The following is an 18068-nucleotide window of genomic DNA, read 5'->3' as shown; positions in this document are numbered from 1 at the left end:
TAAAGGCATTCTGTTTCCAGGATGAGATTCCCTCCGGGATTTCCAATCTGACTGTGATTACGGAAGGAGTGATAATGGTTTTGAGCCCAGGGTGCGTTTACTCCTATGTGCAGCTATGCAATCTGTTCTCTGCCCAACCTTTCTGGATATTAATATCCTGGGAAGGATACACTGCAAAGCAGTATTCTAGGCCTAAATCATCAGAAACAGGATAAGTTAGGCTACAAAAGGCTACTTTGGGAACATGATGGAGGAAGTGTGCTAACTGTTAGGCACACCTATATCTAAAAGTGTGGGTAATGGACTGGGGTTCTGTGAAAAATGGGTCAGCATGAATGTGTGTTCTTAATGCCTTAGGTATCAGCCATTGCTCTTTTCACAGATGGCCTGGATTGTATGTTTTCTTTTCAGTTTGAATAATCATTGTAGCATTGCATACAACTACTCTACCAGCAAAACTCCAGAATCACACATTAAGAAAGGCACAGAGAAGCACATATAGAAAATTCACAACTTGAGAAACTCTTCCAAGAATCTATATATTCTATGTATCTCTATATAGTAATAATTGATCTATATAATAACATAAATAATAATAGGCATAGTAACAGCATCTAAATAATGTGTGTGTGTTAGTCGCTCAGTTGTATCTGACTCTTTGCATCCCCATGGACTGTAGCCCACCAGGTTCCTCTGTCCATGGAACTCTCCAGGCAAGAATATTGGATTGGGTTGCCATTCCCTTCTCCAGGGTATCTTCCCAACCCAGGGATCAAACCTGGGTCTCCCACATTGTAGGCAGATTCTTTACCATCTGAGCCTCCAGGGAAGCCTACACAGGCATAGTAGTTACATAGTTAAATAGGCATAGTAACAACATCTAAATAGTACGTAATATATCTATGTATTACTACTGCAAATACTACTACAAAAAGCTTGCTTCTCTTGGTTGAGAGCTTGGTGTTTAGAGCCACCAAATAACTTTCAGGTAGTCAATGAATGTTTTTTTCTATAAGCCTTGAGAAGTGGGGCCAGAAGGAAATCTTTTCCCTTTAGAAAGTTGGTATATTACCAATTCCTGCCTAAACTGGAGGACTAGAGGCTGGAAGGAGACTCATTAAGTCAGACATCCACTTGCTGGAGAGGTAAGAGGTTTGCACAAGACCTCACAGCATGCCAGGGAGAGAATGGCATCCTAGCCCACCAGCTTTTGGTACTTCAGTTTTTTATTTATTTATTTTGAATCACTAAGAAACCAGATTACTGCAGCTTCACTAAACTAAGGTAGCTCCTCTGCCCAATTTAATCAGAACAACACAACAGATCCGAGTTTAAAGAATACCAGTTGGTAAATATCAGCGTTATGAGGTGGGCCCGCTTTTGACCCATGGTGATACTGAGCATTCAGTAAGTAATTTCTAAGTAATTATTTGCTCTACTGATGATGCCATAAAATATCCAGAGTTGCCAATATGAGAGGAAACATTTTAAAGACTCTTCAGATGGACAAAAGGTAGCAAAATATTCTGGAAAATTCAGACTCTCTGTATTTTGGTTAAATTTATTTGGAAGTGCTATAGAGTATGTGATATGTAATATCCATCCTCTCACAGTCTCTCTCTGTAGACATTCTTGTACCTGTCTTTTTCCAACATGAAAACTAAAAGAGAGAAGTTAAGTGACTTATCTAGTATTGAACAGTAAGTCATAAGGAGGGGTCATGTACGTCCTAGAATTAATCTTCCAGTATTTTACATGTTATATTTTTCCTCCAACTAGATGATGTGTTGAGAAGGGACATCATATCTTGATACCGTGGCACCTGGACTGTATTTAGTGCCTTCAATAAATAACTCCTGTCTTTCTGCTAATTTCACTAGGTAGTGGTACTTGATTAGACATTCTAATGAAATACCATGAATTGCTATAACTCCCCTCCATTCTGTTTGAGAATTTATATACTATGTAGGAGTGAAAATATTGACCTATGGACAGAGGAATCTGGTGAACTATAGTCCATGGGAACGCAAAGAGTCAGACACAACTGAGCGATTAACACATACACAACCTTAAAAATCTCTAATCCCAATATCCTCCAGTCATTAGTTGTAGTGTGGTAAAGGTTACAAACTGTTCTGGGCAGGTTAATCATCAAAAATACATTGTGTCCCCAGATAACTTCCCAGAATCACGTGAGTTATTTCTCTTTTGCTTCGAAAGTCAAGTGATCCCTTAGGAAAAAAAAAAAAAAAAAGCCACTCAAAATCCATCCAACCTCCTAGAAAGCTCAGACTAGAAGTCAAACGTTGCACACTTGCAGATCAGACCCTGCAAGATAGCTTGACTGCTAGAGAATCCCTTTGGGATATCAGGCATTAGAAAATGTATTCCAATTCAATGCTATCACCTGAGGAGAGTGAACCACGGAGACTCTCAAATCCTGAAAATAGGACACCCTCCTGGCACTACCTCCTGAAAAAGAGCTACTTGTTGGAGGGGGAAAAAATATATAACCCTGCTATTATCCAACACCAGACAACTTCTTGAATCCAGCTCACCTAAGCTTTTTTTTTTTTTTTTTCTACTCTGAAAGCAAAATGAATGCTGTAAGCAGTCAGAGTACTAATGGTCTTTTTTTTTTTTTCCACATTGTTTCTCTTCCTCCCCCTGAAATCTGGAGCAAGGGACTGCAGAGACTTCAGGAGCCTCTTCACGCTATCACTTCACAGACGAGAAGGTGACAGCTTCGCCAGGGACTAATGCAGTCCGACATAATTGAATGTGGCCTGGAGCGAAGCAGCTGCCTGCAGCCACTCTTGATTGTAGCTGTCATCAGGTAGCGCCTGGTGCAGGAAAATACATTCCAGTGGACGCCAGCCCACCACGCAGCTACACGGTGATAGCTTATTTACCCTTACTCCGCGACCACAGTTTTTTAGTTAATAATTGTCAGTATCACACCGCTGAGTGAGTGTGGACGCTGAGCCTTTGAATTATCAATAATCTTTATAGTGATCTCTTTCTCTCTCTCTCTTTCGCTCTCTTGGCCCCTTTCCTCGGGAATTAAATTGTTCCCCAGAATTCTGGATTTCGTCAGAATTTGACTTGATTCAAAACTACGATCCTATCCATTTTTCCACTTTGTTTAACTTAAAAGATTCAACATCCCTTTACAAACAAAACAACAGAAAAAACTAAGAATGCCCCTACTTTTCCTATGTATAGCAACATCTCACAAAATTATCTGCCAAATCAGGTTTTATGAGTAGGATGAAAAGTATTTGAAGTGTTTGGACTTCTCTTTAGAGATTATAAAAGCTCATTAGATGCAAATGAATAATGATTCAAAGTATTACATGTCTTCTTCCAACCAGGTATGCACAGATTATTTTAGGGGGTCAGGTTAAATCCTATGTAAATAATTTAACTTTAAGGTAAACATTTTATATACAAATAAAATAGTATGCAATGAAATAAATATATAACTATTTTTAATATTTGTATGTTCATAGGAAAAAGAAAGCTATATCACTCTGTAAATTGAGGTACAAGTGAATTGAGAAATCAGCATGATTTGTATTTTGTGAATTATTTTATTAATTTTGTATTTATTTTGATTTAATAACTCTGTTTTAAAGTCATATAGATATTTCTGACTTTTTTGGTATCCCTTTGACATTGAGATGAGTTAAAATTCCTCATATATTACTTGTTGCAATTAATCTTTAGTTATAATTTAATTCTAATGTCAGCTTGTGGTGTGAGATTTATTTCACAGATTCATGGAGATTCTGAATGATTCTAAGCCTGAATACAAGCATACAGATGTCTGATGTTATTGCTAAAAAAAAAAAAAAAAAAAACGCCTGGATTCTTGAAACCAATTTAAAATGATACTCTTTTCTTAGAAAGTTCTATTGTTTCCTCAGAACCATGCCTTCACCCAAACACTTAGTTTCTCTAATCAAACCTTGTCTATATTTACCTCCTGTAATATCAATACCATTCTCCTTTCCTGCCCCTTCCCCTTCCAAACTGGACTCTGGCACTTAGGAAGGTATTTGATAAAATATTTCAATTGAGTAGCTAAGGTCATATCTGCACGGCCAGGTTCACACACAGCCAAATTGTCATTTTATTGGGACACTAGGTTCAATATTTTTGTTCTTTGCTAAGTCATGACTAAACCAGGTACTATTTATTCAACCCTATATATCCTGCCCTTAAACCCAATCAAAGAGATATAGAAAGCTGAATTTTGTTGAATCCTAGTAGCTAGAGAGAGACGATAGAGCTGGATTTTTCAAATTCTAAAATATCCACTCTAAGGGCCATACAATTGACACATATGACCTATATTGCTTGAATTTCTTGAGATAGATACTCAATTCTCTGACATATGAAATCAAATTTAAGAGAACTTAGACTGTTATACATACATACATACATACATATATATATAGATATAAATTTTTTTCCTATGAGAAAGTAAAAGAGGAGGAGAAGGTAATATTTATTAGTTCACTGTGTGTTTCCTAGAGATTTTCACATATTTTATTTTCTTTGATATTTTCAACTACCTTTCAGTGGAATCTATGCTGCTTGCCCACATTAAATTAGAAGTAGATACGGCTAAGTCCGTAGTTACAGATTTAGGAATTCCCATGATTACCAACAGAGCAATAGGCTGATGTATTTAAAGAACAGATTCAGTCAACTGCAACCCCTTCTACTTTCAAGTCTTTAGAATCTGCACGAGGCACTCCTTCAGAAATAAGCTCCTCAAATGATGACTTTGATGAGAATCCCAACTGTTCCTCTCCCTTGAGTTATGAAGCTGTGCCTAATTGTCTGAGAAGAATATTACCTGTGGAAATAAAAATGAGTTGCATTCACAAACAAAGATTTCTTCAGTAAATCCCAGCAGAGATATCCACCTCCCCTGGCCCCCAGATTGGGGAAAAGGTTGAATTTGTGAGGTCATCTCCTCCAAATTACTATTCTAAATATTATTTTGGGAGGGACAGAGTGAAATAGCATTTAGCAAATATGAAAGTAAGAACAATTCTCCTAAAAAAAAGAACAGATTCTAGAACAGTATAATATTTTACTATAAAAGTAAATTATCACATGCAAGTGTATTTTAATATTTTGCATGTTATTTCTTTCCTGGAATGAATTTCTTATCTGCCTTTTTTTCTGTAGGTGTTAAGCTATAGATATTTCTATGGGCTAAGATTTAAGGCAAATTGCTTCACCCGTTTAATTCTCTGGGATTCTACTATGGAAGATGTGTATAGGGTGGATATTTGGATTGGATGAAGATATTTCTGACTTGAACAGGTCATTTCTGTAACCAAAAATATTATGACCCGAATCTCATCAATGTGGAGATAAATAGAGAAGCAGAGGTTGAGATTTAAGTGCTGAGGTATAATTTTAGGTGAAAGTAGGTTCCAAAGTGAACTTCTTTTCTTTTTCTATATTCTGAGGTGGAAATATTGAAATATGATAAGTGTTCACAGTATGGAAAGCTGACATCTTAAGAGTTAAAACCTACTTCTGGTTCATAAAGGTAAATCACCAAAGTACCCTCTCCTAGTCACTCTAGAAACAAACAAAGAGATAATGTTATAACCCTCTATTCTAGTTCCTCTGTTAACCCGATCATTTAGAACCAATAGAGAGTGTCAACACTGAAATTCCAGCTGTCTCCAGAGGCTGAATTTCATGAGCTGTGGTTTACAAGCCTACTTCACTCTGCCTGAAAAAGTGCAATGCAAATCGATCATTACTTTTTAGACATTAATATGCACCCATTTATATGTATATAAATATAACATTGATAAGTATGCATATAATTATATGAACATTTCTCAATGAAAAGATAAGGAATTAAATGAGTGAAAGAACTCAAAATTAGGATGAGATAGCAATGGCTAACTTTTGATTTGGAAACATTCTGACACCAAGAAATGTCTTTTCAGGTGGTTCTACACAGAGGATAGACGAAGTGGTCCTCAAATATTTTAGATTCCATAAACACTCTTTTGGTTCACTGATTTCAGCTGTGATGCATCAATACTGCAGTGTAATGTCAAAAACATTGTCTTTATAGACTCTCTACACCAGGATCTGCTCATTTCAAATTACAGTCAAAATTATTTGCTGATGGTTCTTATATTTTAATTTAAAATATATACTTTGTATTTTATCACATGTGCTGATCAACAGTAATCTATTTTTTTTTTTTAATGAATGAAGACTGTATTTTTACTTCATCAGTTAGGTATAGGCAAACTACATCTCTCCTAGACTTTGTTTTAAAATGTACTGCATTTCACCTCTCAATGCTCAATCATTTTGCTATTAACCAAGATAACTGATATAACCAGCAGTTATGGCTTTGTTTACTTAATGGATCATTTTTAGTAACTTTAAACATATATGTCAATGGAGATACACAGAAGTCCTTTCATAAAGTAAGGGTTTTACCCTAAAAGAGCAAAATTGTTATAAGCAGAAGTTCACCATCACACGATTTTTAAGATGGACTTTGAAAATAGATTCAGGACTATTGAAAATAACGGGGAAAACGCATCTGACAAAAAAAGTCTTTCTATGTTTCAAGACCAGGAGCTCCTAGGAGGTTGCCGACAATGAGATTATTTTCAGACCTGCGGTCCACGGTCCATCCCTGTGAGGGAGACGCAAGTTAGCTGCATTTCGATGAACATGAAAAAGTATATTTTTAAGAGTCGGCCAACTCTGACTAGTCAGCTGTCGGATTGTATTTAGATTTGGGGAAGGCTGTGAGAGGATTGAAACCACTTGTTTCTCTCTCTCTCTTTCTCCACTTGTCACTGCGATGAAGTTGGCTCTGGCTCCAGGGAGCCCTTGGTAAAGTACAATGCCCAGGGCTACGGGAGATGGAGGCCTCAATAACTGATATGAAAGGTCCTTAATTAAGCACTTAGCATTTCAAGGCAGTCATCACTGCTCGCCCACAGCCCGAGCTGGCAGTCCGTCACCGCCGATAGGCCACCTAGAAGACTAACGTGAGTTGAGTCGAGTCTTTTGTACTTGAGGCAAGACGCCCCAGGCACAGGCTGATCCGGTGACCCTCCCAGATACACTTTCTCTGCCGGAAGGAACAGGATATCGGATGTGACAACACTGCAGCTAGGGAAGGATTCCCCCCTCCCCGCCGTCCACCCTACACCCTCCGAAAGATCAGGGATTTGAGGAGAAAGTTAGAATGGCAGTGGCACTTCCTTGGCTCAGCACATCAGGATGAATACAACGGAACCCAATGAATGAATAATGATGACCGTTATTATGAAGCAAAAGGGAAACCCCCCTCATTGTAAAATGTCAATTATTTTGCAATTACCCAGGGCCTCGAAAAAGTTAACTAGGAAACATTTCCTTTTCCAGCCCACCCCACCACCGCAACGTGTAATTCTCTGCGCTCGGGAAACCAAAATAAGCATAAATGGTTGGGGGGAAGTTTATCCTTATATTAAGGAGCAGGGAGAGTTGGCAGCATTAAAATGGAAAGGGTTAATGGAATGAACTATAGATTAAATTGTAAAACAATCAAAGAAAACCAAACAGTTTATAGCAGACAACCATCTTCTGGTGTTTGGGTCTGTGTCAAGCCATGGATGTGGAAAATTAAAGCCATACTGAGAAGGGAAATGAACCATGTCTAATACATCCCCAGCAATAAAATGTTTTCACTAGGACTGTAAAACTGTGGCTTACATTAGGAAAAAGAAAATCAAACTATATGTCAATTCCACATCATGGGACATGAAGTGTCCACAAAAATTTATATTACTATTTAGAAGTGTTTCATTCTGGTGTTTTATTGTGATTGGATGCGCCCTCCTCAGTATCTTTTGACTGGTATGAAAATGATTTGAACTACTTTTTTAGCATTTATTTTACATCTATTACCTGTTCTATTACTTTTTATTATTTTATTGTGCTTGTGTAGAGGATTTTGCACAGTTTTCATTATAATGTAACATTAAGTCAATTTATTTGTGTATTACATGCTGTATAATTGCACCTTTTTCTAGAACAATTTGGATTTCATTATCTAACAAATCAGCACTGTTACATTTCTAAAAGCTCTTGTTAGAAATCAAGTGCATTTCAAAGTAGGACAACAGAGGTCAAGTTTACACCAAAAAGATTCCTCAGCGATGCTGGAACTATTTGAACATCAGGTGAAGGTCATATTGAAAAGAGGGAGAGACTTGTTTCTATGAGAAAATATTTAATTATTCACTATTGTACTAGGTGAAGATCAATAAGGATCAATATTGCAAGAAAAGAAATCTTGTAGAACAAAGAGCTGTGACACCGAACTGATAAGAGTGAGATATAGATCATGGAAAGTACAAATTAATCCAGGAAAAATGTCAATTGTAACTGTATTTCTTTTATTATTGTAAAGGGTATCATGATACCATTTAGATGCTTCATTTACAGGGAAAATAAATTATAAAACTACCAGGCACGATGAACTGTACATATGTTTTTACATAGTTATTTCCATAAACTGATGTATGCTTAGCACAGACATGGCATAATGATTTCAGGAGTCACACAGGTAAAGTGCAAAGTGCTAAAAAAAATAAAACAAACCCACAATCACTAAGTAATTAAGTTGTCAAATCATTATCAGAATGTGGCTTGATGTTTTAACAACATAGTTATATTTCTACATTTTCAATGATGTAGCATGTAGGGATGATAAGTGCTTTGATAATATATTTTCTAGACTGCATCCTTGATATTTATCCCATATTATTTTGGGTTTTGTTCTTGTTAGACTCTTAGTGGGCTCAAGATAGTGATCATCTGATACTGATACATCTCTACAACTCTATGACCAGCATATGTAGTAGTAACATTAACTTTCTACTACTAATAGTGATAAACATCAAGAAATATGCCACTGGTTATGACAATAAGTCACTTTATTTAGCTCCCAAGAAATGGATTACTAATGACTTTTTTTCCTTTAAGAACATGTAGTATCAGAGAACTTTAGAAATCTAAATAAAATCCCATTTTTATCTGTCAGGGTAACTATCAAATTCCCTTTTGAAGAATTTGGGGATGTATGTACCTAACCTTTATGAAATAAAGTTGTCTTGATTTTAAAGAGTTCATTATAAAATAATAGAATATATTCCATTTTACCTGACAGTGAAATTTCACTCAAAATAGTCAAGAAATATCTCTCAGTGAGGATTTTCATTCTCCCATTCACTCTAAAACTGCATGGAATGGAGGAAAGGATGCTTGGGCAAAAATTTTAGCAGTTTTTTTTTGACATGTGAATAGTGTCATTTCATTAAATCTTGGCCTTTTTTTAAAAAAACTCAAATTGTTAGCTTCACAAAGACATTTTTAAATAAAAGTTTCTGTGATGTGCTATCTTGTTACTCTTCTGCATAGGAGCTCATTGTCGAGGAAAACGACAAACAACAATAACAAAAGCATCCATACGTATGGTGGTTGAAAGAAACTTGAATGAAGCCTTCAACTTAATATCTTTTGCCTTGTCTGTTTCTTCAGTTTTCCCTTTTTATACTTTATCCTTGAATTATACTTTTTCTAGTTTTGTGATTTATTTCAACTCTTGGCTTTTAGATGTATACTAGTGATACAAAAGTCAATCTGTTCTTGGCCTCTACTTTAATCAGCTCTTCATTCCTTCTGTGAAATTCCTAATGTTAGCAGCTAATCGTCATGTACTTCTGCTTCTACCAATTTGAGTTGTATGTTTGTTCCCCAAATTTGTACCTTTCCCTGTAATTATATAGTGTGTTATATCAACCAACAAAATAATTGCCAAATATTTGCTCTATGAAAACTGTTGAGCACTTTAAGAAGACTTGATGAAATAAATTGCAATAAAGGATTCCCAATCTTCTTGTGAAAAAGTAAGAAAAAAGGTAAACATTTTCAATTCTGTACATACACTTTTCAGATCTCATCAGAACACTCAGTTCTAAAGAAATCCAAACTAAAAATAGTAGATAATACTTCATGATGATAACTTCGGCTTTAAAGACAGGTACTCCAATCAGGAGATCCATACTCAAAGAAAAGATCTTTTCTGTACCTCAAAAGTTTGATGCACGTTTGAATGGACATTACTCTTTACTAAGTTAAAATAAATTTTAAATGAACACATAAATCATTTTTATGATTCCTTTGATGATAATGCTATACATCATGCTAGCTGAGTTTAAGGATTCCCCGGAGTATACTGACACCAAAAATCAGTTTAGATAGACACAACAGAAACCCGAGAGTCTAGATTCATATGTATCGTACAAACGCATAACTAAGCTAAGCAAAATGCAATGATTTATGGAAAAATGAGGTAATACTTATGTCTTTCATACTGAGAAATTAATAAGCACTATTTCAATCTCTAGTTAAATTGAGAACTAAAAATTAAGTATAAATTTTCAAAGTTAAAAAGTAATCACTTTTTAAAAAATGAGCAACAAAGAGCTATATTTTTGGAATTATTAAAGGGAAAATTAAAGAATTAAAACCTATTACCAAAGATAGGAAAAACAAGCTATTTACAATAGAAATAAAATGACAAATATGGGACCAAAAACATAATCAAAATATATATAGGATAACATATGTTATGTACCATAAAAATGTATGATGTAAATCTTTTGATAAATGTAGTTGAAAAAGAAAAAGCATATAAAATTGGGTGAAAAATAAAAGTGATTACTGTCTCCACCAATAAAGCCCCACAGAAACCTCAAAGTTTATAAGTAGAAAAATAAGAAAGGAAGAAATTCAGTGAAGAATTAATAATAATAATAAAGTTGCCATTAATTTTTTACATATATAACTTAAAAATTCAAATATATTGTTTTAATTAAATAAAATAAAAGATAATGAAAGGAAAAAATAAATTAAAAATTCAAACATAAATAATTAGTAAATATCTCTATAAGTTGAGTTCAAGTTAAAAGCATAAAACAGAGGGGAAGAAAACTCCAATCGCTTTCAAAGTAATGATAAAATGTATGATAAAGATAACCACATAAAGCATAATGAAATCACATGTTTTAAATTACATGGCAGAAAAATACTTGAAGCTATGTTCTAGTATTTTAAGTAGAATTAATAGGTAATATTGATAATATTTTACTACATTGGTAATAATGATAAATATTAATATACCTCATAATTTCTTGATAAATCCACAACACAAATTACAAGTAGTGATATAGGTATTTCTAAACAATCTTTTGTCAAACTTTTGTCATGGGTGATTTTCCTTGGTGTATTCAAGAATCACCTCATTAGAATAAATGTGGGAGTGTTTGTTAAAAAATGAATATTCTTAACACCTAAAAGCATGGTAGTTCCAAACCATGGTTTTTAAGGATGTGCCTGGGAAATCTGAGTTAGGTGACTGTTGACCAATAGCAATCCAGAAAATTAGTAGTAATTAGTTCTAAAATGCAAATCTGTAAAGGAAAACAAGAGACTTCTGTTTGAAGATGATACATAGAACATGTTTATCTCCTCTCCTTTAGAAATCTCTCTGAAATTCCATAAAATGAACAAACACATATTAATTCATAGAACTAGAGAATAGTAGATAAAAACAGATAATAGTAGATAAAAGTTGAAGAACAAGAGAGTGTGCTTCAGGCATTAAGAGGTTTCAACAACTCTGGAAGATGAAAAGCAGATGGAAGCATGGTAATTCATGTAATAGGGCAAAGAAAGGCACAGCTTTGATATTCATAAAGGAGAATAGGGACAGGGGAGACCATTTGTCTCTTAGAATCTTACAGAGGCTTAGATCTAGGAGAAACCAGAGTGCAAGGTGAGAAATGTGGATCAAAACGGGAGGACTTGTTGAAAATTTATATATGGATAACTGACTCACAGCGCCCCTTCATCCAAAATATATTATAATACAGTCATATGCCTACTCCCTCCAGTCTTCAAACACTACAGGCAGAAGACTGGAGGTTTCTTCTGTGGAGAAAGCACATGACCTCAAAGGAAAGAACTTTACTTTCTCTATATTTGTGCTCTCCTAGGTAGTTGGTTGGCTTTCTGATGATCATAAAACCAAATGCAGAAGTCAATAATTCAGGAACACAAACCTAATCAGATGTTGAGTATCTTCTAATTATAATCAAGAATTATTGAACAAATGAAGGAATTCTTCAGTATAAAACAGGGAAGGGGACCTGATGATGGGGAACTATGATATTAGAGCAGCCAGACATACTGAAGTTCTAATAAAAGACATTTGTAAAATGTTGAATAAACATTTTGTTAATAAAAAGACCAAAAGTTCTGACAAAGAAAAAATTTCAAAGAACTGTTCTTGAAAGGAGGAGCAAGATAGGAGTATGGGATTAAGAGATTTAAATTACTCTGCATAAAATACATGAGTGACATGGATATACTGTATAACAAAAGGAATCACAGCCATTATCCTGTAATAACTTTTAATGAAGTATAATCCATAAAAATACTGAATCACTATGTTGTAAATCTGAAACTAATATATTATGGTAAAGAAACTGTACTTCAGTAAAAAAAATTCAGCAGAAAAGTGGTAATATAAGGTAGAAAAAAATTATTAGTAAGTAGAACAAAAGACAGTGAGACAGGAAATAGAAGAAATAAAGGAGACATTTATTCTTTAAAGTTCAAAATCTGAAAAATAAGAATTCTCAACAGAGAGAATAGAGAAACAGAGGGAAAGAAATTATCAGGGAAATGACAGGAGAAATTTTCCCAGACCTGAAGGTAATGAGGCTATAGATCTGGGATGTCCAATAAGGTAGCCACTTGCTGCTAGCAAAGAGTCACACATACACACACCCAAAATAAAATTGAAATATGTTATCTATGCTGCTAAGTCGCTTCAGTCATGTCCAACTCTGTGCGACCCCATAGACGGCAGCCCACCAGGCTCCCCCGTCCCTGGGATTCTTCAGGCAAGAACACTGGAGTGGGTTGCCAGTTCCTTCTCCAATGCATGAAAGTGAAAAGTGAAAGTGAAGTCGCTCAGTCGTGTCCGACCCTCAGTGACCCCATGGACTGCAACTTTTCAGGCTCCTCCATCCATGGGATTTTCCAGGCAAGAGTGCTGGAGTGGGGTGTCATTGCCTTCTCTGATGTTATCTATAAAGCGACATAAATCACACAGGTACATGAAAGAAAGAAGTGTTAGTCACTCAGTCATGTCAGACTCTTTGTGATCCTCCATGGAAATCTCCAGGCAAGAGTAGTGGAGTGGGTAGCCATTTCCTTTTCCAGGGGATCTTGCTAACCCAGGGATTGAACCCAGGTGTCCCACACTGCAGGCAGATTCCTTACCATCTGAGTCACCAAGTACAGGTTCTCCAAAATAAGCTATGAAGCCAAAAGTTAATCAAATGAAACCTTCCAAGTTCTAAAGAAAAAATACCTTTAACTTCAAAGTCTAATATCACACAAAAGAAAAGTGAAGTCACTCAGTCGTGTCCAACTCTTTGCAACCCCATGGACTGATAGCCTGCCAGGCTCCTCCATCCATGGGATTTTCCAGGCAAGGATACTGGAGTGGGTTGCCATTTCCTCCTCCAGGGGATCTTCCTGACCCAGGGACTGAACCTGGGTCTCCTGCACTGCTGGTAGACTCTTTACCATCTGAGCCACAGGGAAGCCCGATATCACACAAATGCTGTATCAAATCATTTACAAGTATGAGGAAAGAATATAGATATTTTCTAACTTGAAAGAGTTGGAAAATTTACTTCCCACATACCCTGTTTTAGGTAGCTACTTATTGGAATATTTGGATGTATTCCAACAAAATTTAGGAGTAAACCAAGAAGTGGGAGACTATGAGAAAGAGAAAAATATGGGTTCAGCCCAGAATATCAGTTAAGCAAAGTTTCAAAGTAAATTTCCCCCAATCTCCCTAATGTGGGTTACATGAAAAATTTATGTACCCCTGTTAACATGACTTTTCGTACGGTTCATGGGGTTCTCAAGGCAAGAATACTGAAGTGGTTTGCCATTCCCTTCTCCAGTGGACCACATTTTGTCATGTATGGATGTGAGAGTTGGACCAGAAAGAAAGCTGAGGGCCAAAGAATTGATGCTTTTGAACTGTGATGTTGGAGAAGACTCTCGAGAGTCCCTTGGACTACAAGGAGATCAAGCCAGTTAATTCTAAAGGAATCAGTCCTGAATATTCTTTGGAAGGACTGATGCATAAGCTGGTCACCTGATGCGAATAACTGACTCGTTGGGAAAGAGCTTGATACTGGAAAAGATTAAAGGCAGGAGGAGAAGGGGGCGACAGAGGATGAGATGGTTGGATGGCATCACCGACTCGATGGAAATGAGTTTGAGCAAGCTCCAGGAGATAGTGAAGGGCAGGGAAGCCTGGCATGCTGCAGTTCATGGGGTTGTAGAGTCGGACAAGACTTAGTGACTGAACAAAAACAACTGTCATTCTACCGTGGGTGACACTTTGCAACAGTGTATTCTAGACCCCAGCCCAAATTTGTTTTGTTTTAATTTGTATGCTTTCTTCACTATTTCCTGCTGCTGCTGCTAAGTCGCTTCAGTCGTGTCCGACTCTGTGCGACCCCATAGACGGCAGCCCATAAGGCTCCCCTCTCCCTGGGATTCTCCAGGCAAGAACACTGCAGTGGGTTGCCATTTCCTTCTCCAATGCATGAAAGTGAAAAGTGAAAGTGAAGTTGTTCAGTTGTGTCCAACTCTTAGCGACCCCATGAACTGCAGCCCACCAGGCTCTTCTGTCCATGGGATTTTCCGGGCAAGAGTACTGAAGTGGGGTGTCATTGCCTTCTCCGAGGAGGCAGTAAAGTTTATCCTATTATATACCCAATTGTATGTGTGCAGAAAAGTATCAGAAAGGTAATTTACTGAGAAATTGTTATATGTTAACTCTGGGTGCTGTGACTTTGGGAGAATTAAATTTTCTCTTTATACCACCCTGTATAACCTGAATTCTTTTCTTTTCTGTAAGTGCTTTGTAAACAGGATTACACATTATAAATTCAAAGGGGACAGCAAAAGAATGGAAATAACATAAATGACTGTAAATGGGAGGAACTGGTTAAATAGATTATGGTGTATCAGAACAATGGTAGAGCTCTAAGTTCTGATACATTGTAAAGAAAGTGTGCCCTCTCCATTGGTAGAGTAAGTACCATTTGTGTAAAAAATATAAAATAAAAATACTTGTATAATTTGTTTGGGCTTGTCTGGTGGCTTAGTGGTAAAGAATCTGCCTGCAATGCAGGAGCCGCAGGAGACGCAGTTTCAATCCCTGGGTGGGGAAGATTCCCTGGAGGTGGGCATGGCAATCCACTCCAGTATTCTTGTCTGGAGAATCCCATGGAGAGAGGCTCCTCTCTCCATGGGAGAGAGGGCTACAACCCACGGGGTCACAAAGAGTTGGACATGACTGAAGCAACAGAGCATGCACGCACATATAATTTGTTTACACACAAATATTTCTGACCAGCTATATAAAAACAGACAACAGTTAACTGAGGAATCTCGATGGTTTGCATACAGGCATGAGAAGAATTTCTACTAAACGCTCTTTTAAAACTTCTGAATTTTGAACTGTTTGAGTGTATTACTTATTTTGAAGTAATATTTAGAAAACTATATGAATATATCCTTCAATACCTTTTGAGGTACTTTTCTTCTGATTTTCAGAGGAAACTCATAATTATAAAACTCACTTAGAGGTTACTTCTTAAAGGTTTTTTGGTTGTTGTTGTTTTTTAATATGCTATCCCATTCAGAAGGTGAATTTAGGGTTATATTTTAACAAATCTTTGTCACTTTGAGAGGAAATAATGTTTTTTGGTTTTCAAATATGCATTCCTCTGACCACTTTTATCAAACCTGGGATCTCCTAGGTTTCATGGCTATGTATTACAAAAGGGTCAAATTTATAGCAATACTTGGAGGCTTCCCTGATAGCTCAGTTGGTAAAGAATCTGCCTGCAATGTGGGAGACCTGGGTTTGATCCCTGGGTTGGGAAGATCCCCTGGAGAAGCGAAAGGCTACCCACTCCTATATTCTGGCCTGGAGAATTCCATGGACACAAAAAGTAACTTTCATTTTTCACTTTCAAATATTAATACTCACGCAGTTGACAGGAACTTTCTTATTTTCCTTGGGTTTAACCTAATTTTATCTCCCAAAGTCCTGGTAAGAGCAATGGTAAGAGCTTAAACTTCCTGGCTCCTTAACCACCAACCAGTCACTTTTCAAAGTCCTTCACATGTAAATATCATGTAATTCTCATAGTCCTCTAATTTATCAGTTAGGTACTTGTAGTACCTTAATTTTTCCATATGAAGAAACAGAGGCACAGAGAAGGTAAGTAACTTGCTTACATTTCTGTCCTTAGCAAGTTGTGTTCTTAGCAAATGTGACCTCAGGTTGCAGGGGTAGGTCGAAGGTTCTAGCAGATGTACAGAGATGCTGACTGCAGAGCTGCAGTTTTATATTGGGTTTCTCCTTCCACTCCAGCAGTGCCTCTCACATTTCTCACCAAGAACTCCCATCACCACTGCCTGAGTCACTGCCAATTCTCTCGGACCTGCTCCACTTGGAGCACATTCTCTCTCTGAATAACAGAAATCTACATCTATGTCTCTTGATTTGCTCCACTGGGACACCATAGATTCCTTTGTATGACCGCCTTCTTTACTCCTGGAGTGTTCAAGCACCCCCAGGGTGTGGGGATGGCCCAGAGAGTGTGAGAGTACAGCCAGTCTCCTGTTTCTGTAAATTGCTCCCTCAAAACTTCCAGACCCTGCAACTTGCTCTCTTCTTCTCTGGGGATCTGTTCCTATTATTACTGTGGGTTAGTCACTCAGTCGTGTCCGACTCTTTGCGACCCCACAAACTGTAGCCCATCAGGCTCCTCTATCCATGGGATTCTCCAGGCAAGAACACTGGAGTGGATTGCCATTCCCTTCTCCAGAGGATCTTCCTGACCGAGGGATCGAAGCCAGGTCTCCTGCATTGCAGGCAGATTCTTTACCATCTGAGCTACAGGGAAGATCTCCCTATTATTACTGCTTCATCACAAATCGCCCCCAAACTAGAGGCTTAAAACAACAATGATTTATGATGGTATGATGGGTCAAGAAGTCAAGAATGGCTTAACGAGGCATTTTTGGCTCAGGGTCTTTCAGGAGTTTGCAGGGGCTCTGGTAAGTGTGAGATTCATATTGAAATATTCTTTTCTCATATTTCTATTACCTGGGCTGAAAACGTGAGCAGCTGGGGGCTGGAACAGCAGGGACTCCTGGGGCATTTCCTTCAGGGTGGACTCTACATTCTGCCTGTCTAGCATGGGGGCTTCAAGATGCTTGTACTTCTTACATGGTGGCTCAGGACTCTAAGGCACAGATTCAGTGAAACGAGGGGAGATAACGGGAAGAGGGAAAGAAAGGGGAGGGAAAGGAAAGGGAGGAAAAAGGAAGAGAAGAGAGGGAGTGAAAGGATGAGAGAGGAAGGGAACAAGGGAGGTAGGGAGAGAGAGAGAGTTGAATCACCTAAGTTCAGAAGTCAAGCACAGCATCCTATTTGTTAGAAATGAGTCACTAATGCTAGCACTTGTAGAACAGGTTTCAAACCACCACAAGTTCTTTGGTTTTTCCCTCTGTTCCACCTCCTTGGGTGAATACAATCAATCAGACTGCCCTGTGCCGTGTGAACCTCAAATGTGAGTTCAGTTTGCTCCACAGATATTTTGGCTTGCATAGTAAGCCAAGCTTATAAAATATTCTGGTCTTCATATTAAGTCAGGCTTTTCTTTTGGTCAATCTGAACATTTCCTGAGAGTGGGAAGTCGCTTGCATGTCGTATTCATGATTCTCATGTGTTACAACTTCAAGAAAGTTGTGTTGTATAATTTCCCATATGCCTCTCACAGAGCCTTGGCTCTGACTGCTAAACGGTGTTTCACTGCACAGCTTGGAAAAAT

This window comes from Bos indicus, chromosome 23 (assembly GCF_029378745.1).
Source record: "Bos indicus isolate NIAB-ARS_2022 breed Sahiwal x Tharparkar chromosome 23, NIAB-ARS_B.indTharparkar_mat_pri_1.0, whole genome shotgun sequence".
Classification (NCBI taxonomy): Eukaryota; Metazoa; Chordata; class Mammalia; order Artiodactyla; family Bovidae; genus Bos; species Bos indicus.
This window is presented reverse-complemented; position numbering follows the sequence as displayed.